At 44.3% G+C, this 16824-nt stretch overlaps 1 protein-coding gene across 1 annotated transcript in view; it reads right to left on the bottom strand.

Moving 5' to 3' along the window:
* Positions 1–16824, bottom strand: part of LOC123774194 (uncharacterized) — a 236164-nt gene that overhangs the window by 218875 nt on the left and 465 nt on the right. The window lies entirely within an intron of this gene.

Here is a 16824-nt window from a genome sequence, read left to right as displayed (position 1 = left end):
CCTCCACTTATTTTTGGTGGTCAGGTGATCTGCCCAGGCGGATATAAAGGTCTGATCAGCAATCTTATCTTCATTCTACTTTGCTCTGATGAAGGCGAATTAGCCGAAAACGCGTTAAGCAGTTTCTATTTTTCATATGTGGTTATTCTGCATACTTGGATCAGTGTTTTTGTGATCATTGTTGCATATGTATATATATATATGTATATATATACATATATATATATATATATATATATGTATATATATATATGTATATATATATATGTATATATATATATGTATATATATATATATATATATATATATATATATATATATATATATATATATATATATATATATATATGTATATATATATATATGTATATATATATATATATACATATATATATATATATATATATATATATATATATGTATATATATATATGTATATATATATATATGTATATATATATATATATATATATATATATATATATATATATATATATATATATATATATATATATATATATATATATATATATATATATATATATATATATATATATATATATATATATATATTGTGACGGTGTTCCCCCCCTTATATTTCTCCCACGCCTGCAGTAAGAGTCATGTCTACTTTTCCCAAGCGTTCTCTACGTTGCAGGCTACAATTTGATATATGGGAGAGAGTGGAGTGTTCTCGGAGAGCCGAGAAATTTGTGAAATAGTAATATTTTGACCTGTGGTATAGGCCCTTTAGGGAGCCAAGATGGCGCTTGCCTCCCTGATTTCCCGCCAAAACCATGTGACGTCAGTGGCACCGGATTGGTCACCGACAGCAATGTGGCACCGGGAGCCAATGAAAACCTCCCGTGGCGAAAGTGACGTCACGAAGGAAGGGGGTCCGGCCAGCGCGCCGAGCTGGCGCCAGCAGTCAGACACGACACGTCAAAGAGGTCGGACGTGCGACGATTGGTCCTGTCAATTTGACAGTTGTTTCCCGCTCCCGTGGATTTACGCGTCACCTGAAGTCTGCCAGTACTCTGTGAGGTCTTCCCTAGTTCATGTGTTGAACCAGAGAGGGAATCGACGGTTATTTGAGCAACAAGTGCTCCAGTCAGGTACTGTGCAAGAAGAAGCAGTGAAGCCGTGCAGTGACGTATGTGACGTCTGTGGCAGTTCACCAGTTCGTGACAGCGTAGTGGCTGACAGAGCCACTGGGTAGCTGAGGAAGGAGAGGACTATTTTGGGGAATCCGGGCGACTGTAGCTGAGACGTAGGCGGCAGCCGTTGCTGGGAGAAGACGACGGCCAGGAGACCGACTCCAACCCTTCAAGAAGTCAAGAAGGAGGACGGACCTGCAGTGAAGAGGGCACGGAGACGACGCGCTAAACGGTGGGACGACGAGAGGCTCTGGTAAGACACGACGACGTGTCGTGTGGGGGCGTTCCCGACACGAGGACCAGGAGCTACATCTCGACTCTCATCGGAGGATAGGTTGAAGTAGGTGTTTCTAGTTCCCTCCCCATTCCCCTTTAGTTAGCTATATTATTCGGCTATATTATCTAGCCTGAGGATTTTATATGTCGTGAGCAAGTCTCACCCATGTCACAATAAAGCACCAGTGTGCAGGATAGTACTATCAAGAGTACTTATAATTTTCATGTTTATTATTGGTGTGTACAGGCACCCAGAACAAGTGATAAATTTACTGTGTTTTGTATATCTTTCTAGAGACTTTAAAGTGAACGTATGGTGATAAATAATATATAATATTATGCCAGTATTTGGAGGTTAGGCTACGTGCCCAGAAACTATTTATTTTCCATGTATTGATATTTGATTTATATACAATATATGTATGTCTATGTTCATTCAGTGATTAATCATTTGTGAGTACAGTGAATTATTGCGTTATCGCCCACGAGAGAAGGTACTGAAAACTCCAGTGTTAATACTTCATAATATGTCATTGAATGAAGGGCAGTGAAAGCCATTACAGTGAGTCATTGTAGCATTGATTGTAGAAAAGACTGTTTGAGCCCGAGTACAGTGTAACTAAGTAATACGGTCTATTTGTGCCAATATCGAGTGTGAAAGTTTCTAGTAATATTGGAGAATTTAAAGAAACAGCGCGCGTGAATCTGAAAACAAGCAATAAGCTTCCACACGGGGGCCAGGCGATCAGCTGTTCTTGACACTTGATGAGGAGGGGAGGTGTTGCCACCTAGTGAGTGCATACTATTCGTGGGAACTACCAGCCGCTGCCTGGATCAGTTGATTTATTTATTATTGTTTGGCCTTGTGACATCTTTCATACATTTTAAGTAAAATACAAAACTATCTTTGTGTTTTTATCATCTCCTCCATTGATCTTGTGGCTATATTATACTGAAAGCATAGAGTGATAACAGTAAGTACCTGCCTGACTCCTGATCTTTTGAGTGTGACCTTGCCAAGGCTACCACTAATTCCACCAGTCCACTGAGGTGTTACTGGCCACCTAAAACACCAGTTGGCGACCTTGTGGTTAACCGTAGAGCCCGATTGTTGGGGATAGCACATGACAGTCAAGTGAACGAGCCGTGTTCCCACTCCTTCTCAATCAGAGGCCGTTGAGATTGACTGGGAGACTCTCCTGGTGTGCAGTGGCGCCGTGAGGATCGAGTGAAGACCCGCAGGGCTACGGTGAGTGACCTTGAGCATAACTATTGCTCACCCCAGAGTAAGGATAGAGAAAGTGAGAACCCCAACAATATATATATATATATATATATATATATATATATATATATATATATATATATATATATATATATATATATATATATATATATATATATATATATATATATATATATACCTGCTTTTAGATGAGGTGATATGTTACAACAGTTTTGGATGAGGTGAAAACAAACTTTCAACACAAGATAGAACACGAAGCAATGGGTATAATATTGGGTAAGTTAAAGGGAAGAATGGAAGTAACTGCAAAAGGCTTATTGGCACATATTTCTTGATGCTTCTATATTGGTGCGGAGTCTTCAAGTGGGTACAATATAGTTGTGCATTAATTGGCTGTTGATTGCTGGTGTTGACTCCTTGATGTGTAGTGCCTCGCAGATATGAAGCCGCCTGCTATCGCTGTATCTATTGATGATTCCTGTGTTTTTTTTTTTTGTTAAGACTTCTCTGGTGATAGTCTGGTTGTGGGAAGAGATTATATGTTCCTTAATGGAGCCCTGTTGCTTATGCACCAATATAGAAGCATGGCCGAGAAGTGAGTTCTGGCTACTAGGTACGACATATATATATATATATATATATATATATATATATATATATATATATATATATATATATATATATATATATATATATATATATATATATATATATATATATATACATATATATATACATATATATATATATATTAGTATATTTTGTTTGCAGTCTTTCCAATAGACATATATTATTAAATATGACCGAAAAAGTAAGAATAATAATTCTAACACGAATTTTCTCGATATTTCTTATATTTCTTTTCACTGTTGATAGTAAATGAAAAATCAATTCTCCAAAATTCATTTTTATTTCTAGTCTGACGCGACACTTGATTACGAAACGTGTTCAAGTGTCGCGTCAGACTAGAAATAAAAATGAATTTTGGAGAATTGATTTTTCAATTACCATCAATTGTGAAAAGAAATATAAGAAATATCGAGAAAATTCGTGTTAGAATTATTAATCTTACTTTTTCGGTCATATTTAATAATATATATATATATATATATATATATATATATATATATATATATATATATATATATATATATATATATATATATATATATATATATATATATATATATATATATATATATATATATATATATGCTGAATAACATTTAAAAAGCTCTGGATTTGGAACTTATAATAATAATAAAGCAAATATGTATGTAAATTGTGTATATTTCACTTTTAACGACAAAATATACCATAAAATAATAAAAGAGCTTTAACACACTGAATCTACAGAAGCATATTTGTTCACTCACTGTGGCAATCTGGTTGGCCCATTTAGACGAGTCTTTGAGTATTTGACTGGTCAAGTTGGTTGAGGACGGCTTAGGACTTGGAAAGTGTGAGGTGATGATCTTGTGGGAGACACAGGAGGTTGTGATAAGTCTGGCTCCTCGCCTGTGTGGGAGACGCAAGAGGTTGTGATGAGTCTGGCTCCTAGCCTGTGTGGGAGACGCAAGAGATTGTGATGAGTCTGCCTCCTAGCCTATGTGGGAGACGCAGAAGGCTGTGATAAATCTGGCTCCTAGCCTGTGTGGGAGACGCAGGTGCTTATGATGAGTCTGGCTCCTAGCCCGTGTGGTCACTCATCTGAACTTAACAATACACGAAACTGGAGAAGGGTTGGAAAATATTATCTTGTATAAGAAAATCCAACAGATTATCTAATAAAATCTATCCCTCCACAAGTCACTGGGGTTTTCGTGATATACAGCGGCCACAACCTAACTGAGTAATCAGTCTGGGAACCAACATATAAGATGATGAATAAGATAATTGTCTAATTAATATTCAACAGTAAACTCTTATTAAACACATTATTGTAGAAACTTAACGAAACGTTGCCTGGTGCGTTTTGTATTGGAAACACTGTGAGAACTGAATGAGTGAAAACATTTTACTCACGACATCCCCCGCCATTGACTAGGCTGTGAAAGGAAATTTATATTTATTGAAACTACGATCATTTCTCAATCAGAGACAGCGCAATCATGTCATTTATTGACGAAGAAACATTTGCACAAAATTTGTATAACACACACAACAATATAACCAAACACAGCACATCGGGTAAACAGCCTCACACAATTGGACACAAATTATTGCAAGTCAAGTCAATAACCCCAACAAATCAAGTGTACAAACCCCAGTAAGTCGAGGATACAACCCCGAGCAAGGTGAGTACTCAACCCCAGCAAGTCGAGGACACCTTCCCCAGCAAGTCGAGGACACCCTCCCCAGCAAGTCGAGGACACAACCCCAGCAAGTCGAGGACACAACCCCAGCAAGTCGAGGACACAACCCCAGCAAGTAGAAGACACAACCCCCACAAGTTGAGTACTCAACCCCAGCAAATCGAGGACACCTTCCCCAGTAAGTCGAGGACACAACCCCAGCAAGTCGAGGACACAACCCCAGCAAGTCGAGGACACGACTCCAGCAAGTCGAGGACACAACCCCAGCAAATAGAGGACACAACCCCAGCAAGTCGAGACCACAACCACAGCAAGGCGAGGACACAACCCCAGCAAGTCGAGGACACAACCTCAGCAAGCCGAGGACACAACCACAACAAGTCGAGGACACAACCCCAGCAAGTAGAGGACACACCCCCAGCAAGTCGAGGACACAACCCCAGCAAGTCGAGGACACAACCCCAGCAAGTCGAAGACACCTCCCCCAGCAAGTCGAGGACATCTTCCCCAGCAAGTCGAGGACACCTCCCTCAGCAGGTCGAGGACACAACCCCAGCAGGTAGAGGACACCTCCCCAAGCAAGTAGAGGACACAACCCCAGCAAGTCGGGGACACCTCCCCAAGCAAGTCGAGGACATCTTCCCCAGCAAGTTGCGGACACATCCCCCAGCAAGTCGGGGACACCTCCCCAAGCAAGTCGAGGACATCTTCCCCAGCAAGTCGAGGACACCTCCCCCAGCAAGTCGAGGACACAACCCCCAGCAAGTCGAGGACATCTTCCCCAGCAAGTCGAGGACACCTCCCCCAGCAAGTCGAGGACACCTGTCCCTGCAAGTCGAGGTCACTTCCCCCAGCAAGTCGAGGACACCTGTCCCTGCAAGTCGAGGTCACATCCCCCAGCAAGTCGGGGACACCTCCCCAAGCAAGTCGAGGACACCTCCCTCAGCAAGTCGAGGACACCTCCCCCAGCATGTCGAGGACACCTCCCCCAGCAAGTCGAGGACACGTCCCCCAGCAAGTAGAGGACACATCCCCAACAAGTCGAGGACACCTCCCCCAGCAAGTCGAGGACATCCCCCAGCAAGTCGAAGACACCTCCCCCAGCAAGTCGAGGACACCTTCCCCAGCAAGTCGAGGACACCTCCCCCAGCAAGTCGAGGACACCTTCCCCAGCAAGTCGAGGACACCTTCCCCAGCAAGTCGAGGACACCTGTCCCTGCAAGTCGAGGACACCTCCCCCTGCAAGTCGAGGACACCTCCCCCAGCAAGTCGAGGACACCTCCCCCAGCAAGTCGAGGACACCTCCCCCAGCAAGTCGAGGACACCTCCCCCAGCAAGTCGAGGACACCTCCCCCTGCAAGTCGAGGACACCTCCCCCAGCAAGTCGAGGACACCTCCCCCAGCAAGTCGAGGACACCTCCCCCAGCAAGTCGAGGACACCTCCCTTAGCAAGTCGAGGACATCCCCCAGCAAGTCGAGGACACCTTCCCCAGCAAGTCGAGGACACCTCCCCCAGCAAGTCGAGGACATCCCCCAGCAAGTCGAGGACACCTTCCTCATCAAGTCGAGGACATCCCCCAGCAAGTCGAGGACACCTTCCCCAGCAAGTCGAGGACACCTCCCCCAGCAAGTCGAGGACACCTCCCCCAGCAAGTCAAGGACACCTCTCCCTGCATGTCGAGGACACCTCCCCCTGCAAGTCGAGGTCACTTCCCCCAGCAAGTCGAGGACACCTCCCCCAGCAAGTCGAGGACACCTCCCCCTGCAAGTCGAGGACACCTCTCCCTGCAAGTCGAGGACACCTCCCCCTGCAAGTCGAGGACACCTCCCCCAGGAAGTCGAGGACACCTCCCCCAGCAAGTCGAGGACACCTCTCCCTGCAAGTCGAGGACACCTCCCCCTGCAAGTCGAGGACACCTCCCCCAGCAAGTCGAGGACACCTCTCCCTGCAAGTCGAGGACACCTCCCCCTGCAAGTCAAGGACACCTCCCCCTGCAAGTCGAGGACACCTCTCCCTGCAAGTCAAGGACACCTCTCCCTGCAAGTCGAGGACACCTCCCCCTGCAAGTCGAGGACACCTTCCCCAGCAAGTCGAGGACACCTCCCCCAACAAGTCGAGGACACCTCCCCCAGCAAGTCGAGGACACGTCCCCCAGCAAGTCGAGGACACCTCTCCCTGCAAGTCGAGGACACCTCCCCCACAAGTCGAGGACACCTCCCCCAGCAAGTCGAGGACACCTCCCCCAGCAAGTCAAGGACACCTCCCCCAGCAAGTCGAGGCCACCTCTCCCTGCAAGTCGAGGACACCTCCCCCTGCAAGTCAAGGACACCTCTCCCTGCAAGTCGAGGACACCTCTCCCAGCAAGTCAAGGACACCTCCCCCAGCAAGTCAAGGACACCTCCCCCAGCAAGTCGGGGACACCTCCCCCTGCAAGTCGAGGACACTTCCCCCAGCAAGTCGAAGACACCTCTCCCTTCAAGTCGAGGACACCTCCCCTAGCAAGTCGAGGACACCTCTCCCTGCAAGTCGAGGACACCTCCCCCAGCAAGTCAAGGACACCTCCCCCAGCAAGTCGAGGACACCTCCCCCAGCAAGTCGAGGACACCTCTCCCTGCAAGTCGAGGACACCTCTCCCTGCAAGTCGAGGACACCTCCCCCTGCAAGTCGAGGACACCTCCCCCAGCAAGTCGAGGACACCTCTCCCTGCAAGTCGAGGACACCTCCCCCTGCAAGTCAAGGACAACTCCCCCTGCAAGTCGAGGACACCTCTCCCTGCAAGTCGAGGACACCTCCCCCTGCAAGTCAAGGACACCTCCCCCTGCAAGTCGAGGACACCTCCCCCTGCAAGTCGAGGACACCTCTCCCTGCAAGTCGAGGACACCTCTCCCTGCAAGTCGAGGACACCTCCCCCTGCAAGTCGAGGACACCTCTCCCTGCAAGTCGAGGACACCTCTCCCTGCAAGTCGAGGACCCCTCTTCCTGCAAGTCGAGGACACCTCCCCCTGCAAGTCGAGGACACCTCCCCCTGCAAGTCGAGGACACCTCCCCCAGCAAGTTGAGGACACCTCTCCCTGCAAGTCGAGGACACCTCCCCCTGCAAGTCGAGGACACCTCTCCCTGCAAGTCGAGGACACCTCCCCCAGCAAGTCAAGGTCACCTCCCCCTGCAAGTCGAGGACACCTCTCCCTGCAAGTCGAGGACACCTCCCCCTGCAAGTCAAGGACACCTCTCCCTGCAAGTCGAGGACACCTCTCCCAGCAAGTCAAGGACACCTCCCCCAGCAAGTCAAGGACACCTCTCCCTGCAAGTCGAGGACACCTCCCCCTGCAAGTCAAGGACACCTTTCCCTGCAAGTCGAGGACACCTCTCCCTGCAAGTCGAGGACACCTCCCCCTGGAAGTCGAGGACACCTCCCCCAGCAAGTCGAGGACACCTCCCCCAGCAAGTCGAGGACACCTCCCCCAGCAAGTCGAGGACACCTCTCCCTGCAAGTCGAGGACACCTCTCCCTGCAAGTCGAGGACACCTCCCCCAGCAAGTCGAGGACACCTCCCCCTGCAAGTCGAGGACACCTCCCCCAGCAAGTCGAGGACACCTCCCCCTGCAAGTCGAGGACACAAACACACAACACTCACACAAACAACTGCATGAAGAACCAACCTTGTGCAAGAAGCCATGACTGTTGACGCTCCGCACCGGCCACTGGCTCGCAACGCTGACGTCATCACAGCTGTGGATAATAAGACTTCATTGTCTCGTCTGTATTCGAGGGACATAAATGTCTTAGCAAATGCCCCCCAATTTGAGCCTTTTTTAAATCTGAACCTTTTCTTAACGTTCAGATTTACAATCTATACACTAGGTTATACTAGGTTACAATCTTTACACTAAAACTGCTACTTCCCCTGGCCCGCACTGTGGCATTGACTTCATTAGTTCCATTGACAAGTTTGTCAAATCTAACTCTAGTACTTTTTCGGACCTGTCTGCCTTTAGAAGGGCCCTTATCCCCGTTCTTAACAGCTTGTTTTCTAAAAATCATCACCTTCCTCGTCGCTTCCAGCTTGCCCTTGCCTCCCAGGAATCTAACAACTCTATTTTTATCCTTCCTTCCGACAAAGGCAATTCGGTGATTGTCCTTGACCGTGAGGACTACCTCCAGAAAGCAGATGTCTTACTCCCTGACTCCCGCACATATGCCCTTCTGACTTCTAACCCTTTGTATCGCCTTAAAACTTCCTTTAACCGCAAACTAAGACAGCTCTCTAGCCCTTAAACTGCGCATGGCGTATATATACGCCCTGAGTAACATGTCCCACGGTGCGCATGGCGTATATATACGCCATAGGGTGCCAGGCCTGATTCAAATGGCCCGCGGCTACACGGGGTTCACAGTAGCTTCCCCAGGGCTCTTGTAAACAGATGCCATTTAAAAAAAAAATCGTGGGCAATATTCTCAGGTGTGAGAGGCACAGTACTGTTGGAGCAACCAAGGCCGGCGCACGCAGCATGAGAGAACAGCATTGATGTTCAGCTTGTGACCACAGCATCGCCGAAAAATGTCAAAATAAATATATAATTGTTATTATTTAGCGATGACAATATTACAGATGACCAATGACTGTGATATAAATAACCAGGGTTGTGATAATAGCAGGATTGTTGTAATAATTAGCGCTGTGGGAGGAGTGATGCTGAGAGACGGAGGGAGACAGCATCGTTTACTGACTGTGTGGCCACCTGTTATTGTTTGCATTCACCATACCAGGTCAGTGGTTCTCTATGGTGAACACAAATGTAGATACTTATATATAATGTGTGTATTAATGTAATAACAGCAAAAGGATTATGCTGGGAGGAGCCATATGGGTGACGGAGGTGACGTCGTCTGCACGATTTGTCTAGCTGTTTAGAGGGTGGCCACTATGCTCTTTGGGCGCACTACAAGCTTAGGTGTACAGTTACGGTGCATAAAACATGTAGATATTTATATATAATATGTGTATATAGGGTAATAACACTGCAAAAGGTATTGTTGGGGGAGAAAGTTTAGTGCGTGTGACCTTGAAAGAGTGAGGGAGCCGCCAGCCGCCATCTGTGTATAGCGACGACTCTTAGTGCCTGAACTAACTATATCAGCTTAGTTGTACAGTTGTGGTGAACAAAATATACACATACTTATATATAACGTCTGTATATAGAGTAATAACACCACAACTGGTATTGTTGGGGGAGAAAGTTTAATGCGTGTGTTGAGGGAGTGGCAGCGAGTGGCTGGCTGGTGTGTGGCGGTAACTCTTCGTTGCTTTTCGACTCTCAATACCAACTTAGTGGTTCGTTATGGTGACCAAAACATGCCAATACTTATATATAACCTGTGTATAGAGTGTAATAGCAGCAAAACTATTTGTTTATAGTTTTATAAACATAATAATTGAATCACTAATATGCACACCATACTTTTGAGTATAGCGATTATTAACCACTTTTATTATATAAATATATTACAATATACACTATTGAATAATATTACTGCAAAAAAACTAAGAAAAAATCAATCGGAGACATTGAAACAATTAGGTAATAATATCTTTGTGGCAACTCCCATCTGTCAACGCGGGTGACGCTGAACAGGTCTGACGACCACTCTGTCAACGCCCACTTTTTGCCAGACTTCCTCGGTTAATTGCGCCCAAAATATGTCACCTACGATTTTTTTTTATTTTTTCCGTGCTCAGGGGACACAAATTAACATGTTTAGAAGACGAAAAAAAATTTTTGAATTTGTTTTTTTTCTTGCGCACAGGGGTGTAAATGTCCCAAGGACCCCTGAGCAGTGTAAGGGCTAGTCTTTGTCCTCCTGACTTCGATCTCATTAAACGTTTCCGTGTCATCTGCCCTTCTCTTCTTTATTTCTATGGTCTACCTAAGACTCATAAACCTGGTGTTCCTCTTCGTCCTATCACTTCTTCACGGGGCTCTGTCAGCTATCCTCTTGCCTCCTGGCTCGCTAAAACTCTGACACCTTACCATGGCACTTTTTCCCCTGCCCACCTTCGTTACTCTCGGGACTTCATAGAAAGACTGTTCCTGCAGCCCTCTTGTAAGATGCTTAGTCTTGATGTCGACTTTCTGTTCACTAGTGTTCCCCTCGATGACGTTCTCTCTTTCCTTAAACAGAAGGCGACTGAGTGCCTTCTTCCTCTCCTGCTTCCCACTGACGTTTTCCTCGAACTCATTAGACTCTTTGTTGACTCTAACTCTTTTCTTTCAACGGTAAATATTACACTCAAACAATCGGTGTTGTTATCGGTTCCCTTCTCTCCCCCTGTTCATACCAATTTCTACATGGAATACTGAACCTATTCTTCTTCTTCCTTCTATTGATATTCGTCCCTCTCTCTCTCTGGCTTTGCTATGTTGATGATATTTTTGCTTTATGGCCCATGACCTTAGTCTTTTCCAGCCTTTCATCTCCTCTCTTAACAATCTGGCTCCTTCCATCCATTTCAAAGTTGAATGGGAATATAATTCCCTCCTTCCTTTTCTTAACGTTCAGGTTCACAGCTCTGTGTCCAGGTTCTCTTCCTGTGTCTACCGCAAACCTATGCATAGTGGCATGTACATTCACTTCTTTTCCTACCATCCTCCTTCTGTTAAGAAAAATGTCCTTGTCTCCCTCTTCCTCCGCGCTCTACGCATCAGCGACCCTCAGTTTCTTGATTCTGAAATTGCCTTATCTACAAATCATTCTCTCGCCTCGGTTACCTCTTGCATTTTATCAACTGTGCCTATTCTCAAGCTAAACGAAATTTCTTTCATCTCAAACCTGCTTCCAACACTAGTAGCACTGTGGTCTGCCTATCCTTTATATGTGAACTCAAAACTTTTACTAATACCTTTCGTCCTCTTGACATAAAGCTCGCCTTTCGACAAACTAACACACTTCATAGCAATCTAGTTCGCACTGATCTTCCTGCTTCTAATGCTGCTGGTGTCTACTCCATTTCCTGTTTGTCTTGTCCTCTCCAATACTTTGGCGAAACTGGCCGTACACTTAATGACAGATTTAAAGAACACAAAAGAAGTGTTAAGTCTGCAGACACAAACAATGCTCTCTTCTGTCATGTTAGGGATTCTAATAATTCTATTCATTGGTCTTCCTCCAAAATATTCTTTCCTGCCTCTTCTCAACACAGACGCTGTCTTGTTAAATCGACTCTGATATACCACGTATCCAACATGAACTTGAGTCCTGGCTTTGTTGCTGTTGACTTTTTCCTTTCACAGTATGTACTAAATGTTCTAAACTTTCTAGCAAACGTGTCCTAACATAAGCTTACCCTTCCATGTATCTTTCTTTCTTTCCCTTGTTTTCTCTTACGATTCCTTTCTTATTCCTATTACTATCACCTTTATTACACCCTAGGCTTTCGTACCTTTTGCCTTGTTTTTACTTCCTCTATGACTTCCTTCTCCTCACCTCTCTCTTGCCTATTTATTGCCTTCGCTTCCTTCCCTCATCATTACGGGCTATTAATGCCCGTGCCACCTCTTGAGTGGCTTAATCTTTATCAATCAATCTTCACTCATCACACTCACAGCCCCGCTCCTGTGCCAGGTAAGTCCACTACGGGCTCACCATAGCCCGTGCTACTTGGAACTTTTGTTCTGAGTAGCTGAATCTAAAACAACAACAACATCATCACACTCGACTTGAGAGTGATCCAGGATGGACCGAAACGTCGTCGTCGTCGCTTAACTTTCTAGTGTGTGGTTTGGTCAACAGTAGATTTACAATGATGCGGCAGGTTCATATTCCAATATTCAGTCTGCTTGTTTTGCATTAGACTGGAAACTTATACTATGCTTGGAAAGTTGTACTCTGCCTGGAAAAATCATAATGTTTACAGAAATCGTGGCGCTATATGGGATGAGTGGAGTGGTGTTGATACGCACTAGGAGCTTCATCCCTGACTGACTGACAGGAAGTTAGAGCACTGGGCCGGTAGACAATTGCCTCTCATACCTACAACAAAGTGATTTGAGGTTCTTTTGAGTCCTTAACATAGAATATCTGTGTGAAATACTATATAATTTACTTAATCTTCTTTAAGTCAAATTGTAGAATGATACATGGTTGATACTTGGTTGATGGGGTTCTGGGAGTTCTTCTACTCCCCAAGCCCGGCCCGAGGCCAGATTTGACTTGTGAGAGTTTGGTCCACCAGGCTGTTGCTTGGAGCGGCTCGCAGGCCCACATACCCACCACAGCCCGGTCTGTCCGGCACTCTTTGAAGGAAACAATCTAGTTTCCTCTTGAAGATGTTCATGGTTACCTGGTTAGCCTGGTTGATGGGGTTCTGGGAGTTCTTCTACTTCCCAAGCCCGGCCCGAGGCCAGGCTTGACTTGTGAGAGTTTGGTCTACTAGGCTGTTGCTTGGAGCGGCCCGCAGGCCCACATACCCACCACAGCCCGGTTGGTCCCGCACTCCTTGGAGGAATAACTCTAGTTTCCTCTTGAAGATTGGTTGTCCCTGTAATATTTCTGATGCTCGCTGGTAGGACGTTGAACAACCGTGGACCTCTGATATTCATACAGTGTTCTCTGATTGTGCCCATGGCACTTCTGCTCTTCACTAGTTCTATTCTGCATTTTCTTCCATGTCGTTCACCCCAGTACGTTGTTGTTTTACTGTGTAAATTTGGGACCTGTCCCTCCAGTATTTTCCATGTGTATATTATTTGGTATCTCTCACTTCTCCTTTCTAGTGAGTACAATTGGAGAGCTTTGAGACGATCCCAATAATTTAGGTGCTTTATCTCGTCTATGCATGCCGTAAATGTTCTCTGTATTCCCTCAATTTCAGCAATCTCTCCTGCTCTGAAGGGGGAAGTGAGTACTGAGTAGTACTGAAGACGGGACAACACAAGTGATTTGAAGAGTACAACCATTGTAATGGGATCTCTGGACTTGAAGGTTCTCATAATCCATCCTATCATTTTTCTGGCTGACGCAAAACTTGCTTGGTTATGCTCCCTAAACGTTAGGTCGTCGGACATCATTATTCCCAAATCCTTGACATGCTGTTTTCCTACTATGGGCAGATTCGATTGTGTTTTGTACCCTGTATTATGTTTAAGATTCTCATTTTTGCCGTATCTGAGTACCTGGAATTTATCACCGTTAAACATCATGTTATTTTTTGCTGCCCAATCGAAAACTTTGTTAATATCTGTTTGTAGTTTATCAATATCTTCAGCAGAGGTAATTTTCATGCTGATTTTTGTATCATCTGCAAAGGATGACACGAAGCTGTGACTTGTGTTTTTGTCTATATCTTATATGAGAATAAGGAACAGCAGTGGTGCAAGGACTGTACCTTGAGGTACGGAGCTTTTAACTGCGCTCGGACTCGATTTTACTTGATTGACTGTTACTCTTTGTGTTCTGTTCGACAGGAAATTGAGTATCCAGCGTCCTACTTTACCAGTTATACCCATTGACCTCATTTTGTGTGCAATCACTCCATGGTCACATTTGTCGAATGCCTTTGCAAAATCTGTGTATACGACATCTGCATTTTGTTTTTATATAATGATAACATTAACAACTAAATTGAATGAGCTGAGATTAAGAAAAATCTATTGATAAATCACATAAGTTCGCACACACGAGTTTATGTAAATTCATGATCTATCTAGTCACTGATTCCCAACTTTTTGGACCATAGTGGAACCCCCTGTGGGGAAAACGGACTCGTGGGATTATTAATTTTAATTACTATGATTCATTTATTTATAATTTATTTAAATATTAATTTATTTCTTATGATAGCGGACTATATGATACGCTAGCGGACTGTATGATTCAAATTATCCCACAAGTAGCTTTCCTGCACAAATTTGGAGGTGTTTAATTATATAGTCTACCAAATCTAAATTTATCGATTGGTAGAAATTTGCTACTAATGGCTAGTCAACTATGGCAAACTGGGTTAGTAATATAAATATTCCAGCTTAGCTGTCATGTAGAGTCTAGCCTGGTTAATAAGCAATAGGCTCGTCCACATTGTGTAAGCTGAGTCTCCTACTGGATCATTCTGTAACGGCGTCGTAGCGTGCCTGGATTGCAACCTGATAATATGCTTCTATTGACTCCTTCCCTTTCAATTTCAACTGACAAATAGTCAACGTAATAAACTGCAACCAATATATGATGGTTATATCAAGAGTAAGATATTATATCTAGTCTAATTAATTTATGCGTAACCGTTTCGGGTGGCTTGCCAAGCCGATAACCGGTCAGCCCTGATATACATTAATGGCCACAAATGATAAGATATAACAGTTCACTTGGGTACGGAACACTTTCCTTAAGGCAACCAAAGTCAAGTTGATGATAGGAGAATCTGGCGTCCTCCAACACTGATATTCACGGGAAGTTTTCGTGGAGCTTGTGCGAGCGAGCATGATCTGTTGTTGTCATTTAATGGCGTCCCCTCCCCTGCTCCAGGGGACGCATCCCAGGAAACGGTTCTGACTTTATTGACAATGGGAAGGAGACCTTGTTTTTATTGGTGATTTAATTACACCAAATCTTGGAGAGTACTTTTTTATCTATTCTGGTTCCAAGACTGGTGGTTTAAGAATGATTTTATATGAGTTTTATTGATAAATCAAAATCAGGTAACAAGGCATGAGGTAACATTTTCTCAGAGACGTTACGAAACCCAAATTTCTTTACATGATTGACTGACAAATTTACATGACAGGATTGATTGATTTACATTATTGTTAGTAGTAATTGGTGTCGGAATTTTGGACACCCCTGAAATATTTGTTTCATATTCCGCGGGACCAAATGCCTATCTTATGCTAGAAAATGGATGAAAGAATACTGAAAGACATCACTGGCATAAACGTGACCTTTAGTGACAGTAACCAGAAGATGCGGTCCACAAGTTACTATAGGAGCAAGAAGACCGCAAACTTACTCAAGATCGATAAACTCTCAATGCCAATAAAAACGCCTTAAAAGAGGCTAATGTCGTCTATGCCTTTATGTACTCATTTGGAGACTGTCAGTCCCAAAGATCTTGACATGTAGCCAAGCCCCCAACATCTCTTTCAAGGCGTCTAACTATGCACGAATAACACCGAAACAAATGACAAGCACAACAACAATAATATAAGATTAGATATAGCCGAGGCAATTGAGATCAAGCCCACTCATCCAGCTATCATCATCGAGCCCCCACTTGGGTGTACCTCACCCCACCTCCCAAACCTCCATTCTCTCCTCTCTATTCCACTCTTGTCTCCCTGTTCTTCCTCTAGCACGCAATATGTGCTCAAATTCGACTCTAACTTTTAGAGAAATGGAGCATAAGTCGCTTCACTTCTCAGTTTTGCGTTTCTGAAACTTTCAAGCACACTATCTGCCATGATATTGAAACAATGCAGTTGTGCTGTATTTATGATTTCGTAGTTATCATGTTGTTGATCCTCTAAACTGTGGTAAATATCAAGAGCCTTTCCCTTGAGAAACTTTGCTGAACTCTATACCCAGTCTGATTTTCTCCACTGAATCGATAGCAGTGCGCTCAAATCATCCTATGTATGTACCTATCGACTCGGTGTGCTCATCGAAATTTACTAATTTCAACAAATTGCTAATCGCCTCCTGGTATGAGTTAATGCGGCTTGACGATCTCATTATTTCAACCTTCATTTGAGTGAAATGAAATCGTATTTAGTACTGCCCTTAGATGACTGAAATTTCCAGGAAAAAATTATTTTATTTTATCATATGAAATGACATAATAGT

Source organism: Procambarus clarkii, chromosome 73, assembly GCF_040958095.1.
Source record: "Procambarus clarkii isolate CNS0578487 chromosome 73, FALCON_Pclarkii_2.0, whole genome shotgun sequence".
NCBI classification, from domain to species: domain Eukaryota; kingdom Metazoa; phylum Arthropoda; class Malacostraca; order Decapoda; family Cambaridae; genus Procambarus; species Procambarus clarkii.
Note: the sequence above shows the minus strand (reverse complement) of the source record. Positions and strands in the feature narration are given on the sequence as shown.